Source organism: Heterodontus francisci, chromosome 2 (assembly GCF_036365525.1).
Source record: "Heterodontus francisci isolate sHetFra1 chromosome 2, sHetFra1.hap1, whole genome shotgun sequence".
Classification (NCBI taxonomy): domain Eukaryota; kingdom Metazoa; phylum Chordata; class Chondrichthyes; order Heterodontiformes; family Heterodontidae; genus Heterodontus; species Heterodontus francisci.
In genome coordinates, this window is record NC_090372.1 from 138,746,982 (window position 1) to 138,771,922 (window position 24,941).

Sequence of the window (24,941 nt, forward strand, 5' to 3'; positions counted from 1 at the left end):
TGCCCAGTAAAACCTGGCGGCCACCTTGCGGGCTGGGGGGGCCCTCCTGATCGGGCACCCAGTGCCCCACAGAGCGCCCCCCACAACCCAACCACCCCCACTGAATTACATTCCCCCCCCCCCCCCCCCCACCTCCAACCGACCCCTCCTTGCCTTGCCAGGGCCTAGCCTATTAGCTCCCATGCCCGGTAGAGACGAGCTCATCCCCAATATTTTGGCTGATGGGCGGGGCCTCCAGCCCAATGTAAAATTCTGGCCAGGGTCTGAGAGTTTGAGCAAGAGTTCATGACCACCAGCTTTCTAGATCTCTGCAGGAATGGTGTCTGGACCACACACCTTGTTGTTTATCATCTGTTGGCTAGCCTTTAGTTTCTTAGTAAGTGTTGGCAGCATACCCAGGCTCACTCAGTCTGTTGAGGGATTATTTCCATGGCTTTGTCCAATTGAAAAGATTCTGGTAGTGCTCCTTCCAACCGTCTCAGATAGCTGCATCATCTTTGAGAAGAGTAATGTTGTCTTCAGCTTGGAGTGGACCATTTGTTTTTGGCCCGTAGATGGTCTTGGTGGCCTGAAGAAGCTGCGCGTGTTGTGCCAGTCTGCATAGTGTTGAATTTCATTGGCCTTCTCTACCCACCACTTATTCTCGATGACACATATCATTCTCTGAGCTTCAGATTTGAGTAATAAGTATTCTTCTCATTTTGGCTGTGATGCAGAGAAAGTTGACACATAATAAAGGCTCCAATCGAGAAGTTTGCATATTTCTTTATCATTCACGTCGTACCAGCCTTGGTGCCTGTGAGAGTCAAACCTGATGATCTGGGGACATGTCTTTTGGATCACAGATTTGATCTTGTCCCTTCCACATCATTGGAACCTGTGCGAGCAAGACAGGAAGAAAGTTGCACCTGGAATTTTTCTCTGGTTTTTATATCCTGGTGAGTATGGACATTAAAACTTCTCCTGGATTTCTTTGAGGATCTTCGATGTTTGGGTGCCAGGCGTATGCTCATGGTGGAGCGTACGAGTCTGTGGCCTGTCCAGCGGTCGTTTGCATCCGGCATGGCTCGGGTGATGTGCACTTCCTTCCGATCTTGGGCTCATACAATGCTGTAGTCCAGGAGCTGCCAATGCTTGGATTGGGGGTATTTCCACGTTGTCTTATATTTATCTTTCTGATGAAAGAGTGTGTTTCTGATGGTGAGCCCATGTTCAGTGCACTTGGTGAGGGGGAGAAGACCGTTGGCATTTGATTTCCCCACTCCTTCTTTCCCGATGGTGCCATCAAGATAGTGTAGTTGCCTCGGACTCTGGCGTTAAAATCTCTCAGTAGAATCAATTTGTCTTGTTTTGGGATGGTTGCCAGTACAGAATCCAAATCTGCATAAAATAGCTCTCTGGTTTCGTCAGAAGAATTGAGTGTGGGACCATAAGCACTGATGATTGTGGCCCCCTGGTTGCCACTAAGCTGAAGGCATAGGGTCATGAGCCGTTCCCAATACCCCAAGAATCTGAAGTCCTCTCTCCTGCACCATGCTTCAAGCCACGCATTGATCCTCCCTATCTTCCTGTTTCTACTCTCGCTAGTGTGTGGCACTGGGAGTAATCCAGAGATTACTATCTTTGAGGTTCTACTTTTCAACTTCCTTCCTAGGACCTCAATTCCTGTCCTTTCTATGTCATTGGTACTGACAGGTACCCCAATTTGTGGCTCACCCCCTTCCCCCGGCAGAATATTCTGCACCCTTTCTGTGATGTCCTTTACCCTGGCTCCATGAAGGCAACATCTCATACGGGACTCACAACAACGGTTACAGAAATTCCTGTTTGTCCATCCTAACTATGGAATCTCCTCTAACAACTAAATTTCTACTCTTTGCTGTTTCTTCCTGTGCAGTCACTTGCAAGTGTCTTCCCTTGACATCAAGGAAACATTTTCCCAGTGCAGCCCCAAGTAGCCTCGTAAAACAGAAGTCAATTGTGATTGCAGGGATAGCTCTCCAATTACTGGCACAATGCAAGATAATTGTGGATGTTGGATACAATCATCTCAGCCACAGGACATCACTGCAAGAGTTCCTCAGGTCAGCGTCCAAGGCCCAACTATTTTCAGCTGCTTCCTCCGTGATCTTCCCTCTATCATAAGGTCATAAGTGCGGCTGTTCGCTGATGATTGTGCAGCGTCCAGTTACATTCAAGGGCTATGTCCAAGAGCTACCCTTTTCCTGCCATCCTTCTCCTGTGATTGAAACATAGTAAGTCACTTGATTGTGCCATTAGTTTGTTAAATCTGCTGTGGAAACAAAATACAAATAAGGCTACATATTTAACTTGTCTTGTTTATCATTCTAGGTTCACTACACGGAAACATTAATTTGAACTTAACTGGTGTTTCATTTTCAAAGAATTTGATAGTTTTACATTTCAAACTGGAACAAGTAAAGGGAGGAATAAAGGGCTGAATTTTAATTTGCAAGAGTGTGTGCCTTTGGGATGGGTCTTTAAACCAGCGAAATGGACACCTCATTGGGAACTCGGCTCCAAACCGCCATCTTCCACATTTTACGCCAGCACATTCGGTTGCATGCGCACAATCCCCTCGAGAGAGGCAGGTTGCCAGCTAGCATATGGTAATTGCTCAATTCATGCAATATTGACACAGATGTTTGCCTTTAACGTCCATTGATCTCTCAGGTTCCCTGAAACTCGCCAGCGAAAGCAAGCTGAGTACACAGCAGAAATTGAGGGAGCTGAAGCAATCTCAGGAAAATATGACAATGAATACTCAGTACTCACAGTACATTCTTACCTGCTTGTGGGACAGGGTTTGCTCAAAGGTCTTTTGCCGATAGGTTACTTTACACAATTTGCACTTCAGACATATGATCTATCAGATCAGGCTGGGTGCTTTAGAATGCTACCTTATATTGGAACTCAGATGAGGATTAAGATGACCAGCAACAGCACGAACAGCAGCAGAAGCAGCCTGTACTTCCACAGGAGAGAGGGCAGCAGCAGAGAGGTGCAGCTCGCAGGAACTTTTGTGCCTTTGAATCAGGTGCCACGGATGGGAGTTTACCAGCAGCAATGAAGTCCTGATATCAGGACCTAAAGTGGGTGGCGTGGCTGTGTGGTCAGGGTGAGGAGGGGGTGGAAGTGGGAGAGTGATATTGTCAGAGCTGCCTAAGTAATGGCCAGCAGGTGAGGGAGCTGGCCAGTTAGGAGGTGCGGGCCGGAGGAAGTGCTGGCTCAGGCAAAACAGGGCCATCTTTACCAGCAGTATTTTTAAAGGCAGCAGCCCTGGAGGGAACAACGAGGGAGTCCTGGCAACTGCAGAAATTGTGACATGGCAGAAGGGAGAGCAAGGGTGGCTGCCAGGTTCTCTGATGCCTCCCTGAAGGTGCTGCTCCAGGCTGCTTAGGCTCGGAGGATGGGAGGAGGAGACTGGCTCATCAGACCAAACAGACATGAATGGAGATAGCAAAGGAAGGGAGTAGCTGTGGGCTGGTCCCACTTATGTGGCTGCAATGTTGAAAAAGGAGCAATGATGTGATGCATTCTGGCAAGGTGGCACAGTGGTGCAGTGGTTAGCACCACAGCCTCACAACTCCAGCAACCCGGGTTCAGTTCTGGGTACTGTCTGTGCAGAGTTTGCAAGTTCTCCCTGGAATAACCTGCGTGGGTCCCCTCTGGGTGCTCTGGTTTCCTCCTACATGCCAAAGACTTGTGGGTTGATAGATAAATTGGCCATTGTAAATTGCCCCTAGTGTAGGTAGGTGGTAGGAGAATTGTGGGGATGTGAGAGGGAAATGGGATTAATGTAGGATTAGTATAAATGGGTGGTTGATGGTCGGCACAGACTCGGTGGGCTGAAAGGCTTGTTTCAGTGCTGTAGTTCTCTATGGCTCTAAGGTGAGTACAACACATAATATTAAACCTGCAGCCTTAAATGCCCACCTAGTCAGCAACAGTGATTGGGCAAAAGCATTGGCTATCAGATGCATGTTAGTCTCTCTGGAGGACACCAGCCAGTCAAAGTTGACTCTAGTACTGAATGGCTGCATGCTGCTGTGGCACCATAATGGACAGTTAAGCTGCCACCAACATAGGCACATTACATGTCTTGGATGGGCAAGTAACAATGGAAATTTATGTGCTTGCAGAAGAAGAGAGCTCACAATGCTCAAGAAAGACCAAGAACGGGAGGCGGCGTGCCCTACATGACAATCCTCATGCCAATGGAAGAAACATTGGAGCTGGGAGGCAGGGCAGGCAATTGTTGATGATGTGACGGGTGTGGAGTCCTAGACAGTGAGTGCCTAATGGATGGGTGCATTAGACCCCCTGGCAAGCACAAAGCATAGTGCTCTAGTGTCCACAACTGGTCACATAGAGCTCCAGGTGATGAACAGTCAGAAGGGCATGTTGGAACACATATTGCCCTCTCATTATTCTTCTCTCTCTCGCAGGTCATGGACTAGAGTAGACAGCTGCCAAGGCTGTGCGACAGCCTTCCACCTCTGAGGGCTAGTGGAAGACCTCAGAAAGTGTCACATCATTCATCCCCTTGTTTCACTAGTGCAGATACGCTCACATTAGTGGCTAGTCACGCATAAGTAACAAAGGGGTCACAATCTGGTCAGCACAGCACAGTTGCACCCAAACAGCTGACGGAAGCAGTGACAGTTGAGGCCACTCAGAGGATTATGGGATGACCTGGCAATGCTCATCTTCAGGCTGATGACATACCTCTGGTGTCATCAACAAGGTGGCAGATGCTGGAGCTGCAGCGTGGGTGTGTGAATGTCTTGCGAAGCCTCCAGAGGCGATGCTCACCCATGCATGAATGATGGAAGAGTCCATTCAGACCATGAGTGCAGCCATGACTCTGGCGTGTGTACACATGGCTTCTTCCATCGAGAGATTGGCTACCCTCATAGAGAGCCACAGCCAGAAAACCACTGAGTGGATGCCGGAGATGCACACAGACCTGCATGACATCACTACTTCCACTGAGCTTTGTGGAGCAATGACTGGCCGAAAGTTGGACAAGACACCTGGAGTCATCACCAGGTCCTCGAACTCCTTGGATGAGCAGGGAGGGACAAGTGTGCCCTGAAAGGGAAGAGGAATAACTGCTTTGGGCATCTATGGCTTCTTTCAGGGCAAATTGGGGTAGACTGGAGGCCCTCAGCCCCTCCAAAGCCGACACTAACACTTCAGGAAGCCGCGATGAGAGAGGTGGCTCTTGTACCTGTGTAGGAGGGCCTCAATATACTGGGGCCCTCAAGGCCTCTGACAACCAGAGGATGTCAGCCATGGTCATTGAAAGCCATGAAGCAGAAAGGTCAGTAGCCTGTCAACACCTCATCTGCCAGTGCAGTGGGAGTACCTTGTAGGTGTACCTGCAAGCATGTGAGAAAGTCCACCTAGCTGCACTTCGGATTCACAGGGTTATATTATGTAATTAGATATCAGCTTGCTGTTTATTTGTCTTTAATTAGTTCTGAGATCTCACCAAAGCCTTTGACCTCGTCAGCAGACGTGGTCTCTTCAGACTACTAGAAAAGATCGGATGTCCACCAAAGCTACTAAGTATCATCACCTCATTCCATGACAATATGAAAGGCACAATTCAACATGGTGGCTCCTCATCAGAGCCCTTTCCTATCCTGAGTGGTGTGAAACAGGGCTGTGTTCTCGCACCCACACTTTTTGGGATTTTCTTCTCCCTGCTGCTTTCACATGCGTTCAAATCCTCTGAAGAAGGAATTTTCCTCCACACAAGATCAGGGGGCAGGTTGTTCAACCTTGCCCGTCTAAGAGCGAAGTCCAAAGTACGGAAAGTCCTCATCAGAGAACTCCTCTTTGCTGACGATGCTGCTTTAACATCTCACACTGAAGAATGCCTGCAGAGTCTCATCGACAGGTTTGCGTCTGCCTGCAATGAATTTGGCCTAACCATCAGCCTCAAGAAAACGAACATCATGGGGCAGGATGTCAGAAATGCTCCATCCATCAATATTGGCGACCACGCTCTGGAAGTGGTTCAAGAGTTCACCTACCTAGGCTCAACTATCACCAGTAACCTGTCTCTAGATGCAGAAATCAACAAGCGCATGGGTAAGGCTTCCACTGCTATGTCCAGACTGGCCAAGAGAGTGTGGGAAAATGGCGCACTGACACGGAACACAAAAGTCCGAGTGTATCAGGCCTGTGTCCTCAGTACCTTGCTCTACGGCAGCGAGGCCTGGACAACGTATGCCAGCCAAGAGCGACGTCTCAATTCATTCCATCTTCGCTGCCTTCGGAGAATACTTGGCATCAGGTGGCAGGACTATATCTCCAACACAGAAGTCCTTGAAGCGGCCAACACCCCCAGCTTATACACACTACTGAGTCAGCGGCGCTTGAGATGGTTTGGCCATGTGAGCCGCATGGAAGATGGCAGGATCCCCAAAGACACATTGTACAGCGAGCTCGCCACTGGTATCAGACCCACCGGCCGTCCATGTCTCCGTTATAAAGACGTCTGCAAACGTGACATGAAATCGTGTGACATTGATCACAAGTCGTGGGAGTCAGTTGCCAGCATTCGCCAGAGCTGGCGGGCAGCCATAAAGACAGGGCTAAATTGTGGCGAGTCGAAGAGACTTAGTAGTTGGCAGGAAAAAAGACAGAGGCGCAAGGGGAGAGCCAACTGTGCAACAGCCCCAACAAACAAATTTCTCTGCAGCACCTGTGGAAGAGCCTGTCACTCCAGAATTGGCCTTTATAGACACTCCAGGCGCTGCTTCACAAACCACTGACCACCTCCAGGCGCGTATCCATTGTCTCTCGAGATAAGGAGGCCCAAAAGAAAGAAGTTCTGATATGCTGCAGCACAAAAAGAATCCTTTCTTTATTTATACACTACTGGACCATTAACAGGTCGATGGCTCTCACAAAGGGTGTGATGGGAAGGACCAGACTGCATTAGATCAATGCATTTCCCATGCTGTTGCCTGATGTGATGACGGGTCCAGGGAGATGGTAACAACATTCAAGGAAAGGAAACAGGGTTGCAGAAGGTGGAAGATTTATTTGATTGAATGGGTGTGTAAGGAAGGCTTATGTAAAACGTGCCTGTATTACTGCAGCATGAGCCTCCCTTGTGAGTATCTCATTGTGCCTTGCCTGTTGTTCTTCGGGGCTTTCATCATAGTGCACCTGGTCACCATCCCCCTCCATCCTCCATATCCTGATCCTTGGAGGAGGCATTGTGCTCCAGGATGTCCTCATTGTTTAAACTTTCACCCTTCTGTAGCACCAGGTTGTGCAGAGCACAGCACACCACAATTATACGTGAGACCCTTGCTGGGTATATTGAAGGACTCCACCAGATCTATTCAGGAATTGGAACAACGTCTTCAGATCATTGTCGGTCACTGCTCGATCATTGTCCTGCAGCCACTGCTGTACCTCTCCTCTGCATCTGTGCTTGGGTACTGCGCAGGTGTAAGCAGCCATCTCTTTAGTGGGTAGCCCTTGTCAACCAGTATCCATTCTTGAAGGCACACTGTGGGCCTGTAAAGGTCAGGCCCTGAGGACTGCCTTCATATGAAAGCATCATGCCAGCTTCCTGAGAACTTGGCATCGACCTGACAGATCTGTTTGCGGTAGTCACAGACCAGTTGTACATCGAGAGACTGGAAGTCCTTCCTGTTGATGAAGGCTGCTGTCTGGGATGTAGGAGCCTTGATGGCCACATACGTGCAGTTGATGACACCCTGCACCTGGGGGAATCCAGCAATGACCCTGAAATCTATAGCCCTCTCAGCCCGACTGTCTGGATCAGTGCAAAACTGTACATATTAGCTGTCCCTCTTGAGCATGGCATTGGAGACCATCTTGATGTGGCGATGAGTCGCAGACTGGGAGATCCCAAGATATCCCCAGAAGATCCCTGAAATGATCCTGAGGTCCAGAAATTCATTGCCACAGTGACCTTCAACATCACAGGCAATGGGTGCCCATGACTTCCTATTGGACTTAAAGCCTCCTCCATCGTGGTGCACTGCTGAGTGACAACTTCCCTGGAGAGGCGCAGTCTTCAGCAACACTGCTGCTCTGACATTTGCAGGAAGCAGAGCCTCTGATGGTGAACTTCTCTCGTGCGTAGCATCATGTGAATGCAACAGGCTGGCTGTGTGCCTCTCTGCGCCCTTTTCCTCCATTCCCTCTTCCACCCTCATGATCCTGGTGCCTCTCTGAGTGCTACAGCCCTGCTCCCCATGGCTGCTGTTCTCTCCCCCTCTGATGCTCCTCCTGTCTGGACGTCTCAATGAGGCCCATAGCAAATTGCTACATTCACTCCTCAGTGCCTCCCACCACAATGCCACGCCACCCCCCCACTTAATCTGCGCACACAAGTGGCAAGTAAGAGAGGATACTCAACCAGAATGCTTCTCCTGTGCCAGCCAAGCTTGGCTTGTCTCCAGAGTGCTACTGCTGCTGTCTACTCAGTAACACCCTCCCTACAAAGCCACACTACCACTCGCAATAGCCGTGGACTGCAGCTAAGACTGTCTTTCCGTTGAGCTTCTGCCTCCTTTTAGCTGGTGAGGCTCTGAAGCTCCATTGTTCTCGTGTTACCCTTGCAAAATGGAAAAATGCTAATAAAATTGCCCTTAATTTCCTGTTTAACAAGTTTAATTACCTTCAAGCACGGCCTCCACCCGCCAGCCCGGCCACCACTGGGAATATCCCCTAGCAGTGTAAACGCGTCAGGCTACTCCCCGATGCCATTCACTGCCATTTTCCTGCCTGTCCCATGTCCTAACCTGTCACCACTGTGCTGACAAAATCCCAGCCCATGTGTCAGTTCTATGCCTGTATTTAATTTGTAGCAAAGGCTACAATAATTTGTGACTGACACAGTGCCTTTCAATATGATAGTTGGCATGACTTTGGACTGGGACTTATGTATCTACCTGTCAGTTGCTCTGAACTGGGATGAAATGCAAACTATAGGGCTGAATTTTGTGCGGAACTTGAGGATGGAAATGGAAGCAGAGGGGGCCATAAATCGGGATGAGAGACGTCGGATAGGAAGTCTGACGTCATGACGTTGTCACGCAACTGTGCTATCTCGAAGGATGTTTTTTTTAATCCACTGGCTGGAAACATGAATTAAATTTAAAAGAAAAAGAAACAGATAAAAGGTGACTATGAGCAGCTAAGATAGTCACCCCAATTTGCATCATTATACTCCACATTCCAATGCATCGAGGTGGAGATGAATTGTCTGCCCAATCCCAGCAAGAACAACGACCTGGGAACATTGAGTGAACTACCAATCCTGCTCCCATTAACAAGACATTAAGGCCATCACTTGGACATTAAACAGGTGGAGATGAACCACTCAAACCTAATCACTTGAACAATGGGACACTGGTTGTGAGAAGGGAATTCCTAGACATGGACTGATTAAGTTGCAGGAGGGAATACACACTGGTAACCATCATGTTAAATCACTGGGTGATGGTCATGTGACAGGCCCACCATCTGTGTGCTTAAGCTGTTATTTTCACTGCAACAACCAGACAAGGAGCTAGGCACTGACAACAGAAGACCTAAGTAGAGTCCCTCCTCCCTCTCACTCTCACCAATCCACTTTGCAAGTGTCTAACCCTGCCTGATGGCCGTAACCACCTAGGCCTATCACTGCTGCAGACAGAGCCCCCATGAAGGAAAGCATCCACACCACTGTGTCCAGGAGAACCATTGAATCATCCATTCACATCTTTAAACCAGAAGCTCAGGACCACTGAGTACAGCCTGAAGCCAGCTGAGTCACCAACCTCCACATACTGTGTACCCTTTTTTTATTTCATTGGACTTTAATTTGACCAATCTATCCTTCCCCACTTTGTAACCTATTTGTGTGTTTGTGTGTGTATGTGACCCTTGAGTGTGTATGTGTGTGAAAGTTGGAGCACAGCTTATTATTTGACTTAGATAGGTTTAAATATAATAAAGCTAACCTCTTTCTTTGTTAAACTCAAAAAACCTGTCTGATTGGTTCTTTTTATGATCATAGCACGTAAATTGTTAAACACTCACTGAATTGGCAATTACATCCACTTTAAAATGAAATAAACCTGTTGTGGTCAAACAAGAAGTAGGAAAAGAGGGAAGCCCTTAGGCCCCTCCTCACCTGATTGTAACAATGTTCAATCCGGATTTTACCCATGGCAGCAAAAATGGAGGGCGAAGATCAGTCATCGACCCGGCGGGCAGGCAATTAAGTTAGTTAAGAGGCAAATTGGAAGTGATTTTATTCATGGTTTTAAATTTTATTAACGTGGCGTGGCATTCATGAGGCTTCAGAGACTTGCCTGCTTCAAGGAGGCAACATGGAGGTGGGATCTCATTGCTGACCATTAGGAGAGACAGCATCAACTACCAGGCAGGGTGGAGAAGGGAGGGCAATGGGCATCATCTGATGAATGGTGGAAAAGTTTCCAGAACAGTGGGGTGCCATTCCATGGGGAGCAATGGGCAAGTGCCACCTTGTCAGAGGTGCCAAGTGGGGGACGGAGGGGACTGCTGGCAGGGAAGAACTTGTATTTAAGGGGACACCACCATAAATGGGTCCTTTTGTGATTGGCAGGATGTGCCGAATGGAGTCTCAGAGGGGTCTGTGCTGGGACCTCAACTTTTTACAATTTATATCAATGACTTAGAAGAAGGGAGTGATGGCATGGTAGCTACATTTGCAGATAACACAAAGATAGGTAGGAAAGTATGTTGTGAAGAGGACATAAGGAGGTTGTAGACTGATATAGATAGGTTGAGTGCGTGGGCAAAATTCTGGCAGATGGAGTAAAATGTGGGTAAATGTGAAGTCGTTCATTTTGGCAGGAAGAATAAAAAAGCAGAGTATTACTTAAACGGGGAATGACTGCAGAATTCCAAAGTGCAGAGGGATCTAGGTGTTCTAGCGCATGAGTCACAAAAAATTAGTATGCAGGTAAAGCAAGTAATAAAGAAGGCTAATAGAATGCTATCCCTTATTATGAGAGGAATTGAAAATAAAAGTAAGGATGTTATGCTTCATTTATACAGGGCATTAATGAGACCACATCTCGAATACTGTGTGCAGTTTTGGTCTCCTTACTTAGGGAAGGATGTAAATGCGTTGGAGGCAGTTCAGAGGAGGTGTGATAGATTGATACCTGGTATGAGCAGGTTGTCTTATGGGGAAAGGTTGGACAGACTGGGCTTGTTTTCACTGGAGTTTGGAAGAGTGAGGGGAGACTTGATTGAAGTATATAAGACCCTCAACGGTCTTGACAAGGTGAATGTGGATATTATGCTTCTCCTTGTGGGTGAGTCCTGAACTAGGGGGCACTGTTTTAAAATTAGGGGTTTCCCTTTTAGGACAGAGATAAGGAGAATTTTTTTCTTTCAGAGGGTTGTGCAACTTTGGAACTCTCTGCCTCAGTAGGTCGTGGTGGCAGGGTCATTGAATATTTTTAAGGCAGAGGTAGATAGATTCTTGTTAGGCAAAGGAATCAAAGGTTATCGGGGGTAGATGGGATGTGGAATTCGAGACACAAACAGATCAGCCATGATAATGTTGAATGGCGGAACAGGCTTGAGGGGCCCAATGGCCTACTTCTGCTCCTAATTCGTATGTTCATATGTTCGTATGTATCATGGGCCTAATTTTTCCAGGCTTCAGGGACCCCATTGAAGAGGAGGAGCAGCATAGTGGGAGGGAGGTCCAGGCACCGGCAGCGACACCCCAACAACCTGTAAGGCCACAGGAGGCTCAGCAGCGGCTTCCAGATGGTGGAGAAGGGCACAGAGGAAAAAGAAAGTTGTCTCCCCCACACAGAAGTAGGTACTGTCCAGAAAGAGTCTACTGGTCGAGGCTCAATTACCTGCAGATGTTCAAGAGGCAGTACCAATGAAGACTCTGCCTCTCCAGAAGGCCATAGACTTATGCACTATGATGCAGGACAAGCTATGACCCAGGGGACATGATGGAAATTGAATGCCAGTGGCACTGAAGGTCACAATGGCACTGAATGTCTACAATTCTGGATTATTCCAGGGATCCACTGGGGACATGTGTGGGGATCTCACAGTCAGCAACCCATTGGTGCATTTTCAGGAGGCCATATGGATCCCAACTGTCAAGCTGAGAGGGCTATCGGGTTCGAGGTCATCGCCGGATTCCCCCAGGTGCAAGGTGTCATCGACTGCACACAAGTGGCCATCAAGGCTCCTGCACACCAGCCAATGCCCTTCATCAACAGGAAGGGCTTTCACTCCCTCAATGTACAACAGGACTGTAACCACCATTATCGGATCCTGCAGGTCTGTGCACACTTCCGAGGAAGTTGTCATGATGTCTCCATTTTAAGGTAGTCCTAGGTGCCAGAGCTTTTCCAGCCTCCCTAACACCTTCAGGGATGGATCCTTGAAGACAAGGGCTACCCACAGAGGACATGGCTACTGACATCTGTGAACAGCCCACACACAGACGCAGAGGGGACGTACAATACCCTGCCATGGGATGACACATGCGGCCAACGAGCAGGCTGTTAATCTACTCAAGATGAGATTCGTCCAGTGGAGTCCTTGAGTATGCCTCAGTGAGGGTCACACATATCGTCGTGGTCTCCTGTGCACTGAACAACCCGGCACTACAGACCAAGGAGGCGATGAACAATGAGGAATTCAAGGAGCACGATGCCTCCTCAGATGATGAGGATGCGGAGGAGGAAGCTGGCCAAGCATTGCTGGAGGAAGGACCCCAGGGACGACAGGATTGGTGCCATAAGATACATGCAAAGGAGGCTTGTGATGCCCTTATACATTCTTGTTTCCTTTGATCTTTACTGCCAGTTGTACATTGACCAATAAAGACTTAGCTTTATGCAGCCCTGTTGTTACCTTCTTTCCTTCAGGGAACAAATGCTCAATGATTATGTTTAACCAACTTGCTGGAGTTTTTTGAGGAGGTAATAGAGGGGGTTGATGAGGGCAATGCTGTTGACGTGGTGTACATGGACTTTCAAAAGGCGTTTGATACAGTGCCACACAACAGACTTGTGTGCAAATTTGTAGCTCATTGAATAAAAGGGACAGTAGCAACACGGATACGAAATTGGCTGAGTGACAGGAAACAAAGAGTAGTGGTTAATGGATGTTTTTGGGCTGGAGGAAGGTTTGTAGTGGAGTTCCCCAGGGGTCAGTGTTGGGACCCTTGCTTTTCCTGATATATATTAATGGCCTAGACCTTGGTATACAGGGCACAATTTCAAAGTTTGCAGATGATACAAAACTTGGAAACATTGTGAACTGTAAGAAGGATAGTGTAGAACTTCAAAAGGACATAGACAAGTTGGTGGAATGGGCAGACAGGTGGCAGATGAAGATCAATGCAGAGAAGTGCGAAGTGATTCATTTTGGTAGGAAGAACATGGAGAGACAATATAAACTAAAGGGAACAATTCTAAAAGGGGTGCAGGAGCAGAGGGACCTGGGTGTATATGTGCATAAGTCATTGAAGGTGGCAGGACAGGATGAGAGAGCAGTTAATAAAGCATACAGTATCCTGGGCTTTGTTAATAGGGGCATAGAGTACAAGAGCAAGTAAGTTATGTTGAACTTGTATAAGACACTAGTTCGTCCTCAGCTGGAGTATTGCGTCCAATTCTGAGTTCCGCACTTGAGGAAAGATGTGAGATCATTGGAGAGAGTACAGAAGAGATTCACAAGAATGGTTCCAGGGATGAGGAATTTCAGTTATGAAGATAGATTGGAGAAGTTAGGACTTGGAAAAGAGAAGACTGAGAGGTGATTTGATAGAGGTATTCAAAATCATGAGGGGTCTGGACAGAGTAGATAGAGAGAAACTGTTCCCACTCATGAAAGGATCGAGAACAAGAGGGCACAGATTTAAAGTATTTGGTGAGAGAAACAAAAGTGACATGAGGAAAAACTTTTTCATGCAGCAGGTGGTTAAGGTCTGGAATGTGCTGCCTGAGAACGTGGTGGAGGCAGGTTCAATTGAAGCATTCAAAAAGGAATTAGACAATGATATGAAAAGGAAGAATGTGCAGGATTATGGGGGGAAGGCAGGGGAATGGAACTGCAGGAGTTGCTCTTTCAGTGAGCCGGTGTGGAAACGATGGGCCGAATGGCCTCCTTCTGAACTGTAACAGTTCTGTGATGCTGTGTTCAGTTGCTCAGTGCTCAGCTGGCAAGGCTCCAGACTTGACCACTCGCAGCATGATCCCTCACCTCAAGTCTCTTCACAGAAGCAGGGTTGAAATGAAGCACCAAAGGCCTTCTGGAATAGGAAGGAGATCTTGTATGTTGGGAAAAAACTTTAATGACCGTGACAGCAAATGTTACCCTTTCCATCTACAATACACAATAACCCATGACTACCCTGTACTTTTTTTTTGCATGTACTCCCACATGGTGCTCCCCATGCACTTTCAGCTGAAGTGGAGGCAGGCTGCTGTCCTTGCTGCCCCTTGGCTAGGGATGACTTTGGTGATCGACCTCCAGTTTCCTGAGGCCTGGTGGCCCCTCACATGATGGGGTCCTCCTACACAGAAGTAGTACCAACCTCTGTCATCAGGGATGATGGAGGCCTTGGTGTTATTGGCAGAGGGGCACAGGAACAGCTGGCTGCACCAGGAGCGCGCTGAGAGGAGCCCCCAGCAGCAGTGGGCAGCCGTTCCTCCTCTCTTGCAAGGCAAACTTGTGTTTCCCTACTGACCTGAGAGGGTAGAGGAGCTGGTGCTGACTCCAGAACCCCATCCCCCCTTTCGCCTTGCCACTACTACTGCTACCTTGTGTCCATGGTCAATCGTGCACCAGTCAGAGACAGTGCCAAGCTCAAGGCCTGGATGGATTCGTCCATCGTCTGTGCTTGGGCATGCATAGCCTCTGGCATCTCTGCCAGATGTTATCTGACCTCTCGTTGCAGCTGCTGCATTTTCCATGATGCTGGCAACACCAGAGGCATGTCATGACCCAGAAGCCTGGCCTCCAACATTCCTCTGACTGTTAGAGGCCTGGGCTGTCACAGCCTCTGTACGCTGCTGGGGTGCATGTGTGCTGTGTCCACCTGGTTATGTGCCCGAATCTAACCGTGAGCGCTTACACAGCGACATGCGAGTATCTGCAATGGTGGTGGGTGCAGGGGTATGAGGTGACGCTGGACCCCCTGAGGCTCCATCCTCCCCCTCAGAGGTGACAGGTTCTCCCACAGTCTCGGAAGCTCTTCAAGTAGGCACCGCCTGACTGCATGAGAGAACAGAGACATTGAAGGGTCGAGAATATCGCACACACCCTTACATTGGAGATCCCTGTAAGAACCAGATCCCTCATTAGCAGCATGGCTCCATCTCTGCAGATGGACCCTTGTGCCCCATGACGACCTCACTCAATGGGCAGGATTGTATAGGTCCGCCGCCGAAATGGCGGCCCGCGCGCATGGGACGCGCATCGCGGAGCTGCCGCGATTCCAAACGCAGTGGCTCATTAGCATGCCCGGAGTGGCTGCCCCCCCTCAATGACATGGAGAGGGCGGGCTGACTGACGCCATAAATGGCATCAGCTGATGAGTCAGCAGGTGCTGGCACCATATTTGAACGGCAGCCAGCCCTACAGTCAGATAGAATCCATTTAAAAACCTTGGTACTGGAGCTGAGAAGCCAGCGCAAAAGCTGTTGAACGTCGTCTTGAAACCAAGATGCCAGCAAGGCACAGGAGATGGAAGAGGAGCGAGGAAGGGTGGCCCCACAGTTCAGCGATGCCTCTCTGCTCACTCTCCTCAGATTGCATGGGCAAGGTGGGAGGTCCTTTTCCCCACTGATGGCAAGAAGGGACCCTCCCGCCTGGCCAAGCAAGCCTGAATGGAGATTGCAGAGGAGGTAAGAGGCCGTGGGGTCACCCGCCGAGACTGGATCCAGTGCCGCAAGAGGCAAAAGTAAGTGGCACTATTTTTTGCAACCCCTTCTGACCTGGGTTTGCCCACAGAGTGGCACATGGGTACCACTGCCATGTCCATCACAGTGAGGCTGGGTGGGGAGGATTGATGCCACATAAGTGGCTGCATGTGTGAAAGAATCCACCCTCATTCGCACCTCAGAGCATGGCACCTACATAACAGCTGAGTCCGTATGACACACTGATTTTCCCCCACCTTTTGTTGTAGTGCCCCTGTTGTGCAAAGTGTCATGTTGTTGTATGGCAATGTTTTACATCTGCATCCTTGCTCTTCCAGGTAAAGAGTGCGCACAATGTGAGGGAGTCCTCCAGGACTGGAGGAGGGTGCCAGACATCAGACCACTATTCCAGGCTGAGGAGGAGGCCCTCGAACTCTGTGGCGGTCAGGGAGGACGTTCCATTTTAGAAATTGAGCTTGGGTTCCCGAGTGAACATACATCTCTTTGACAAATGCAATGATTATTCAAAACATTTCTTTTGCGGGGATAATGATGTCATATTATTGATATGTACACCAGTGAACTTAAAACTGTGCTCTTCTCATTCTATCTTGCAGGGGACACACCGATGTGGCATCAGTGGCCCCAGAGAGTGCCAGCACCTTTGAGGAGGAGACAATCTCAGAGGACGCGGAATCCCATGACACTCCCGCCCCTTCCACCAGCGCAGAGACACTCACCATGGTTGGAATCCGTTGGGCTTTAGAGTCTGGGTCACAAGCTGGTGAGAGCACCACACATGAGCCTCTGGTGTTGACAGCACAGGGCGTGCTGAAGTTGCAGGGAGAGGTAAGGCAACATCCGGTGGAGATTCCACAGGCCGTGCGCAGCCATGAGCGGACGATGGAGGTGTCCATCCAGGCCATGACAACTGCCATGTCCCAAGCAAATGACTGCGTGGCTTCTTCCATGGAGAGGCTGGCAGCCCTCATGGAGAGCCACATTCCACAGATGTGCGCTGACCTGCAAACCCTCACCTTGAGGGGGAGGAGGCGAGCCAGTGGTCCATATGTGGGGTCTCTCCTCAGGGTGATTCCAATGTGGACACTGGCTCCTCAGCCCCTCTGCCAGTGAGTCCAACCCTCAGGCAGCCAGGGCTCTCCAGGCCTCGTGTGCCCAGAGGACGACTGCCCAAGTCATCCAAAGTCAAAGGGCGTCCTGATCAGCAGCCTGCCTCCAGTCAAGCTGCTACCGCAGAGGTTGCACTGCAAAGGAACACCCGCAAACGGCTAAAAAAAGACACCATGACACATATGGGTTATCACGGTTGACACAGGAATGTATTGATTACTCCTCATTAAATTTGTTTCTCTAACAGATGTCTCCTTTTTAATGTGTAAATGATGCATTCCAGCATGTGCCGACTATGTCTCCTCCCATTACATCATTGACCTGCGAGAAATGCCAATGTATGGAAAAACATCATTGCCAAGCTAGTATGTATGATGATTGCACTGCACGGATCTGTTGCCAGTAATAGTGGAGACACAGATGTCACAGATGCAGAAGACTGCCTATCAGATGAAGCATGGTGATGTGTGACATGGGGAGCATATTCTGCACCTTAGGGATAGTGGAAACGCTAAGTAATAAGGCATTGCCAAGCATCCCTTGCTCTTTGTTTGCCTTGTCTGTGATGCCACGATGATCTCTGTCCTCCCATGCGTGTATGCTGCTGCACCTCCTCTGTGTCCTCATCGTCTGAGGATGTCTCCTGTTCCTGTCTCTCGCAATCCTGCAAGGTCTCCCCCTTCTGTATTGCAAAGTTGTGTATAGCACAGCATACAGCAACGATGCGCGCAACCTTTCTGGTGCGTGCTGTAGGCTCCACCTGATCTGTCCAGGCAGCGAGTGTGCAACTTGAGCATGCCGATGGCCTACTCGATGTTAGCTCATGTCGCGCCGTGGCAGGCATTGTATCTCTCCTCTAAATCGCTGGTGGGGTTTCTCACCGGCGTCAGGAACCATGTCTGCAAAGGGCAGCTCTTGTCCCCAAGAATCCACCTCTGGATCTGTGCCAGTGCAGTGAAGAGCATTGGCAGCTGGAACTGGTGGAGGATGAATGAGTCATGACAGCTGTCTGGAAAGCCAGAAGCATTTCCTGTAGTCACAGACTAGCTGCACATTGAGTGAGTAGAAGCCCTTTCTATTCAGGAATGTGGCTTGTTATGACCAGGTGAGAAAGTGGTCTAGGGTTCCCTTTCAGCCTTCAGCTGTTCTTACTGTAACGGGTTTAATTTTAAATACATGGTATTTTTAGCTCCACCTTGGTGAAACCTTGTTCACCATTTTCCAATTATAAGGCAAAGAAACCAGCACAAACAAGCTTTCTTAGTTTTAAAGAAGAAAGATTGAAATTTATTAAACTTCAATGTAAACTCTAATTTGGTTAACGCCTACGGATACACGATGTGCCCACGCTAGCATGCATACGCGATACACACATGCAAATAGAGACAGAAAAGAGCAGAAGAAAAAAAAGTGGAAAAGTTTGAGGCAATCTCCAAAGAGGGTCTTTTGTTACTGTGCTTCGAGCTCGCTGTAGAGTCCTTGATTGTCGGTAGATCTTACTTTTTGTTGGGGCCCAGTATTCTTCTTAAACCTTGTTCACTGTAGGAGACTTTTCTCTCTTGGGGTTCATGTGTCTTCAGTGGGTTTTGGAGTTCCGTGAGAAAGAGATGGGAGCAGATAGAGAGGAGGTCTTCTTCAGTCCAGGAGCATTCTGCTTTCTGCAGGCTCTCAGTTCAAATGCTACAATTCAGAAAAAACCCAGACTGCCAAGCAGGTTAATCATATGACTAACTGGTTTGACCACGTCTGTATGGAGATCGTATTAGAGCAGGTGATAGCTTCTTTGTTCCAAACACTGTCTGTTAATGTGCAAAAATGTCTTTCCAGGCAGGGGCCTGGCAACCCCTTGTCACAGGTCTTTTCTTCTTCCCAGCAACAATTTGAAATTTAATGTCCATGTGATGAAATTAATATGCCTCATTCTTGGCAGTGGGGGGCCTGCATGACAGGCTGGTTATCCGACTGGAGCCTTGATGGCCACATGCGTGCAATTGATGACCTCTTGCACCTATGGGAATCCCGCAATGGCTCCAAATCCGATGGCCCTTTGGGCCTGACTCTCAGGGTCCGTCCTGAATTGAACATAGTCACCGGCCCTCCTGTACAAGGTATCGGTGACCTCCCTGATACGGTGGTTCACTGCTGATTGCGAAAGCGCATACAGGTCGCCGCTGTGCCCCTGGAATGATGCGGAGGCGTAGAAGTTAAGGACAGTGGTGACTTTGAGGGCAATAGGCATAGGGTGTCCACTAAAACCTAGCGGCTGCAGCTCATCATTCAGCAGTGCACAGAGATGCATCACCGCCTCTCTGGACATCTGCAGTCTCCTCTGACACTGGCGATCCGACATCTGCAGGTATGTCTTGCGGTGCCTGTAGACCCGCTGTCTTTTCTGGCGTCGAATGTGCCTTAGTGGCTGTTGCTGCTCACTTCCATGAGCTTCCACGTGGCTGTGCCTGTCTGTTGGTTCCGCCTCCGGCGAATATGGCTCCTCATGGCACTTGGATCAAGAAACAAAGGGTGGACTAGCCCCATTTGTACGCTGCAGGTGAACCTGGTTCCTTCAGTAGGTCAATAGCACCTATCAGAACAGAGAGTGATGTATATTGGTGCTTCAGCTGCGTTCCATCATCATCTATGTGGCATGGCATGACGTTGCCCGTCTTAGCTTTGCAAAAAGGTGGGACAGCTTGAACACAGTCATGTTGCTGATGTTGCATGGATGCAAACATTGGCCACATGACCTTTGACCCCTACCATTTTTGGCCCCTACCCCACACAAAGGGATACTAGAGTGCTATTGATCCCCCCTCCCCCAAACAGCGTTGGCCGATTGCAGGGCGCAGAGTGACCCCCTTTAAGGTAGAAGGGCAGAGGGTACCTTCCTTCTTACATGCAGAGTTGTATCCCAGAAATTGCAGAACCCCACCCCATCTCCCTTCTTTCATGCAGACTTGTATCCCAGACATTGCAGCCCCACACCCACCTTCACATGCTCCGAGGACTGACTCTTCAGTGCCACCAGCTTTTCACGGACGTGAAAGTGAAGGCACGTGAGTGTCGCACATCCAAATGAAGATCTCAACCTGCTGCCTGAATTGCTGTGGCCTGCATATTAATGAATGGCAAGTGCCCATCTGCATATTGTAATGCGGGTCCCATCGCCGAGCAGCAGGGGGGCCAACACGAGGCCTTACTGCCACCACCGAGATCGGGACAGGCCCTGCCAGCGTCAAGATTGCTGGTGGGTCTCATCTGGAGCAATTTTCATGCCCCCCACCACCCCCCACCCCCCGCCACCGTTGTCGACGTCGGGGCCCCTATAAAACCCAGCCCACCGTCTTGGGAAGGTGCCCCTGTCTCTCCGTCCGCAAAGCTTCTTCCATCTGTGGCTCCTCCCCCATTGGGCTCCGGACATGGAGACTTGGCAGCCCACTGCCGGTCTTGGCCCAAACTCTGCGATTATGTGCAATCTGCTCCTGTAGACAGAGGGATGGAAACTGTTGGTCCCCCAGTGAGGACAATGCCAACATATATGCTGGTGTTTGTCCATCGGTCACGGATGGGAGCACACAGATGCCTCCTGCATGCGGCCCCTTTCTAAGGATCTCATGAGGGTCTCCAACAACAAATGGCCTCCATTCAGGACCATTTTGGAATGCCTCAGGCAGTTTGTCTGCATCCCCTGACCCTTTGCCCATGGTTGGGTGAGCACTCCCTCCCCACCCAACACACTCTCCTTCTTTGCCAAATGCCAAGCCCAAGAGCTGAGGGCTTTAAGAGGTATTCACGTTTGCTGCCTGAATGTGGTCATTGAACCACTTGTGGAACTGAATCTAAGTCCTTGTTGTACCCCATGGCTGCTGACCTCGTCCACAATCTGCATCCAGGTTTGCTTAGTCAGGCTCCCAGCTGTCCTCCTCTCATCCCTAAGGAAGTGAATCTCCCACCTTTCCCTGCCCTGCCTGTAAGAGTATCTGGAGGGAGGCACCACTGAAGCGTGGTGCCACCCGGGGTCTACTTCCTGCCATCAATCTGCAGCCTTTCTGAACTCTACCACTCCAATCACTGCAGACAGCAACATTGAATGTAGGTCTGGCAGCCCTTTAAAAATGGTGCCAGCACCTGCTGTGGCATCAGCTGATGCCAGCATCTCCACCTCCACCCCCACCACAAACCGCAAAATTGGTTGCCTCCCACGTCTCATTCCTCTTCATTGACTGGCCACCACTGGATTGCATGCAGCCAGCCGCTCCTGGCCCCAATGTGACACGCAGCTGCTTCCAATCCTGACAGCAGAACCAGCATTTGTCAAATAGAATCCAGCCCTATATCTATCTCTCCTGCTGAGTTTGACTTGAATTGGACAGACACCTCTGGACTTTTGGACGGAAGCTGAACTATCCGTGCAGAAGAAATGTGCTTCAGAACTAGCTGTGCAACTAGCCAAGCTATTCCAGTACGTCAACTGCCCCCAGAGAATTTGATGGGAAAGTATAGGTGGAATTTTACCCTGCATCTGTCCTGCGCTGTGCTTGGCCTGGGACTGTTTGATGGGACAATGCAAATGGAATGTTCCTCTGTATCTAACCCATGCTGTACATGCCGTGGAGTGTTGGATGCAAGAGTGCAGAGTGAGATTTACGCTCTATCTAAAGATGCATATGAATATAAGAATATAAGGACATAAGAAATAGGAACAGGCATATGGCCTCACGAGCCTGCTCCACTATTCAATATGATCATGGCTGATCTTCTGCCGCAACTCCAGTTCCCTGCCCACTCACTATATCCTTTTATTCGCTGATAGATCAAAAATTTATCTTTCCAAGTTTTGAATATATTCCCCACATTATATTCTATCTGCCACCTTGTTGCCTACTCACTTAACCTATCTATATCTCTGCAGCCTCTTTGTGTCTTCCTCACAGCTTACATTCCCACTTAACTTTGATCATCAGCAAATTTGGATACAATACTCTCAATCTTTTCGTCTAAGTCATTAATATAGATTGTAAATAGCTGAGGCCACAGCACTGATCCTTGCGTCACTCCACTAGTTACAGCCTGCTAACTTGAAAATGCCCCATTTATCCCTACTCTCTGCTTCCTGTCCGGTAATGAATCCTCTATCCATGTAATTATATTAACTCCAACTTCATGAGCCCTTACCTTGTGTATTAATCTTTTATGTGGCACCCTATAGAAAGCCTTTTGGAAATCCAAGTATAATATGTCTACTGGCTCCCTTTTATCTACCCTATTAGTTATATTCTCAAAAAACTCTAATACATTTCTCAAACATGATTTCCCTTTTGTAAAACCATATTATCTCTGTCTAATCATACTATGATTTTCTTTGTGCATTGTTAAGGCTTCCTTAAAAATAGTTCCAGCAATTTACCGATGACTGATGTCAGGTTAACTGCCCTGTTTTCTCTCTCCCTCCTTTGTTGAATAGCAGTTGTTACATTTGTTAACTTCCAATCTCTTGGGGCCATGCTTGAATCTAGGGAATTTTGGAAAATCATACCAACATGAGAGTATATGTGCTGGTGGTGGGTGCGGGGGAATGATGTGATGCTGCACCCTCTGAGGATCCCTCCTCCTCCTCAAAGGTGGCCAGCTGTCCCTGGTCTTTGCGGCTGACTGTCTCTTTTGGACTGCTGAGACCCGCACAAGAGAACACAAGCATTTAAAGGTTAAGGGCTTCACATTTCCTCATTCCAACCGTGCCCAATCTGGAGTTCCATATGACCAGTGATGGACACATGAGCACTATGCATCCTTACTCTCGCGTTGACAATCGAGTCTCGCCATCTGCAGTTGCGTGGTAACCCTACAAACCAGCCAGTTCCAGGGCCTCCTCCTCTGCCAGTGTCAGAGTACATATATCTGAGATGTGTCCACCATTCCTTGTTATTGTGGGCCCGTTTCTCCTGCAAGCAGAAGGAGGGGCACTGTTAGCTTTCCCTCACCCTTTACTTCTGCTCCACTCTCAGCTTCACTCTTTACTGATGCTCCGCTCTCAGCCTCGCCCTTTACTTAAGCCCAACAATTCTGCCTTCCTACTGCAATAGGATATGTGTTATTAAAGAGTCTCCAGAGGTGGGGAATTAGGGACTAAAACAAATTAAGTATGTGTAATTTTGAAACCACATAATATAATTATTTTTACATACATTGTGTAGAACATTTGTTTCAAGCACAATACTGGTTAACAGAAGAATTAACTTGGCATATTGTTGTCATTTAACTTTACGATGTTGATTGCAGTTTGAACAGAAGATGTTGGTATCAGGCAGAACTTAAAACTGCTCAACATTATTTTAATGTGTGCAAGCTTGGCTGTTTCCTCTCAGAACATTGTTTAAATTCCAGCTGAGCAGTTTCAAAGAGTTACTGTGTTGTCAGCAAAAACTGTTCTTTTTGAATCTTAATCGGTGGTAAAGGAGTTTTCAAGTGACAAAATTATAACATTCATCTTTGTTACTGTATCTTGACTTTCACACCCTCCTTTAGAAGGCAGATGTTGCCTCAGGTCATACAACTGAATCTTGAACAACAGAAACTAATTTGCTAAGAAATTTTCTGCTTGGATCAGGATTTATGTATAAACACACAATTTCTAAAAAGTCTTTGCAGCACAGGTCATTTAATCATTCATGTTGTTGTTTAGTCAGAATAAAAACTATACATGCATAAGAAGAAAAAAATTCTAATGCTGTAAATCCATGGCAGCAAATATGGAGGGCACAGGTCTGAGAGCGACCCGGCGGGCAGGTAATTAAGATACTTTAGAGGCCAATTGAAAGGGATTTTTATGGATGGGATTGGATTTCTCAAATGGCGCACAGATTTCACAGGACTTCAGAGGCTTGCCTCCTTAAAGGAGGTGACATGGAGGTGGAGGGCAACTGTTGCGTTTGATTGCTTAGTGTATTATGATCCCAGTGCAGACCACGAATAAACCAAAAGAATCAAATCCACCGACTGACCCACATTTAGGAAACAAAAACGAAACAGACAAGATTTCACTTTTATAAATGTTACTTTAACACCAAAACTAAAACCAACTTAAATTTGACATGAACTAACAGTTAAACTATGATTGATGTATGTATATCTTAAAAGTTATATGTTAATTATCAGATGCAACAAGGATGTATCTCACAAGCTCTGTGGCAATCCTATCAGCAGGATGATGCCGAACCATCACAAAGTCCTTCAGGTCTTTGAGCTTTTCAAATAGATCTCCAGATTCCCATCTCCCAAGTTGCAAACATGGTTTCCACTCAATGGCAGCTTCTCTGCAATCCGAACTCCACAGATACTATCTCCACCAACATTGTGCATCCTTCCAGAACTTCCGTGGTTTTGTTCACAATAGTCCTGGTGGTGTAGCTTCACTGGTTTCACATTATGTAACTCTTTAAGGTACCAAAAACAATTGTAGCAACTTGTATTTTCCGAGGGTCAGCTCCCAGAAAACAGGTTCTAATTCAAAGAGCTTGTCTTTTTTAAAACCAATAGCTCCCAGCTTGTGTCACGTCAGCAGCTCTGGGAAACTTACAAACAACCCCCAGCTTTTAAGCCGGCTTCAACCTCTGGAGTCTTCTTGTGAAAACTGAAACCTAAGCTCCAATCACATGCCTCTGGTAAAACAACTGTTTTGTTAACCTGGTTCTGAGATCCCACAACATTGAGGCTTTTAGTTTCATTTCAAATCAGGGTCTGTCTCAAAACAGCATGCTTTGAATCCAAAGTCACAGCATCCAACAGGTCAGCTGCACAGAACACAGTCTGCACATGAGGACTCCATCTCAAGTGATTGATTGTCTGTGCTGT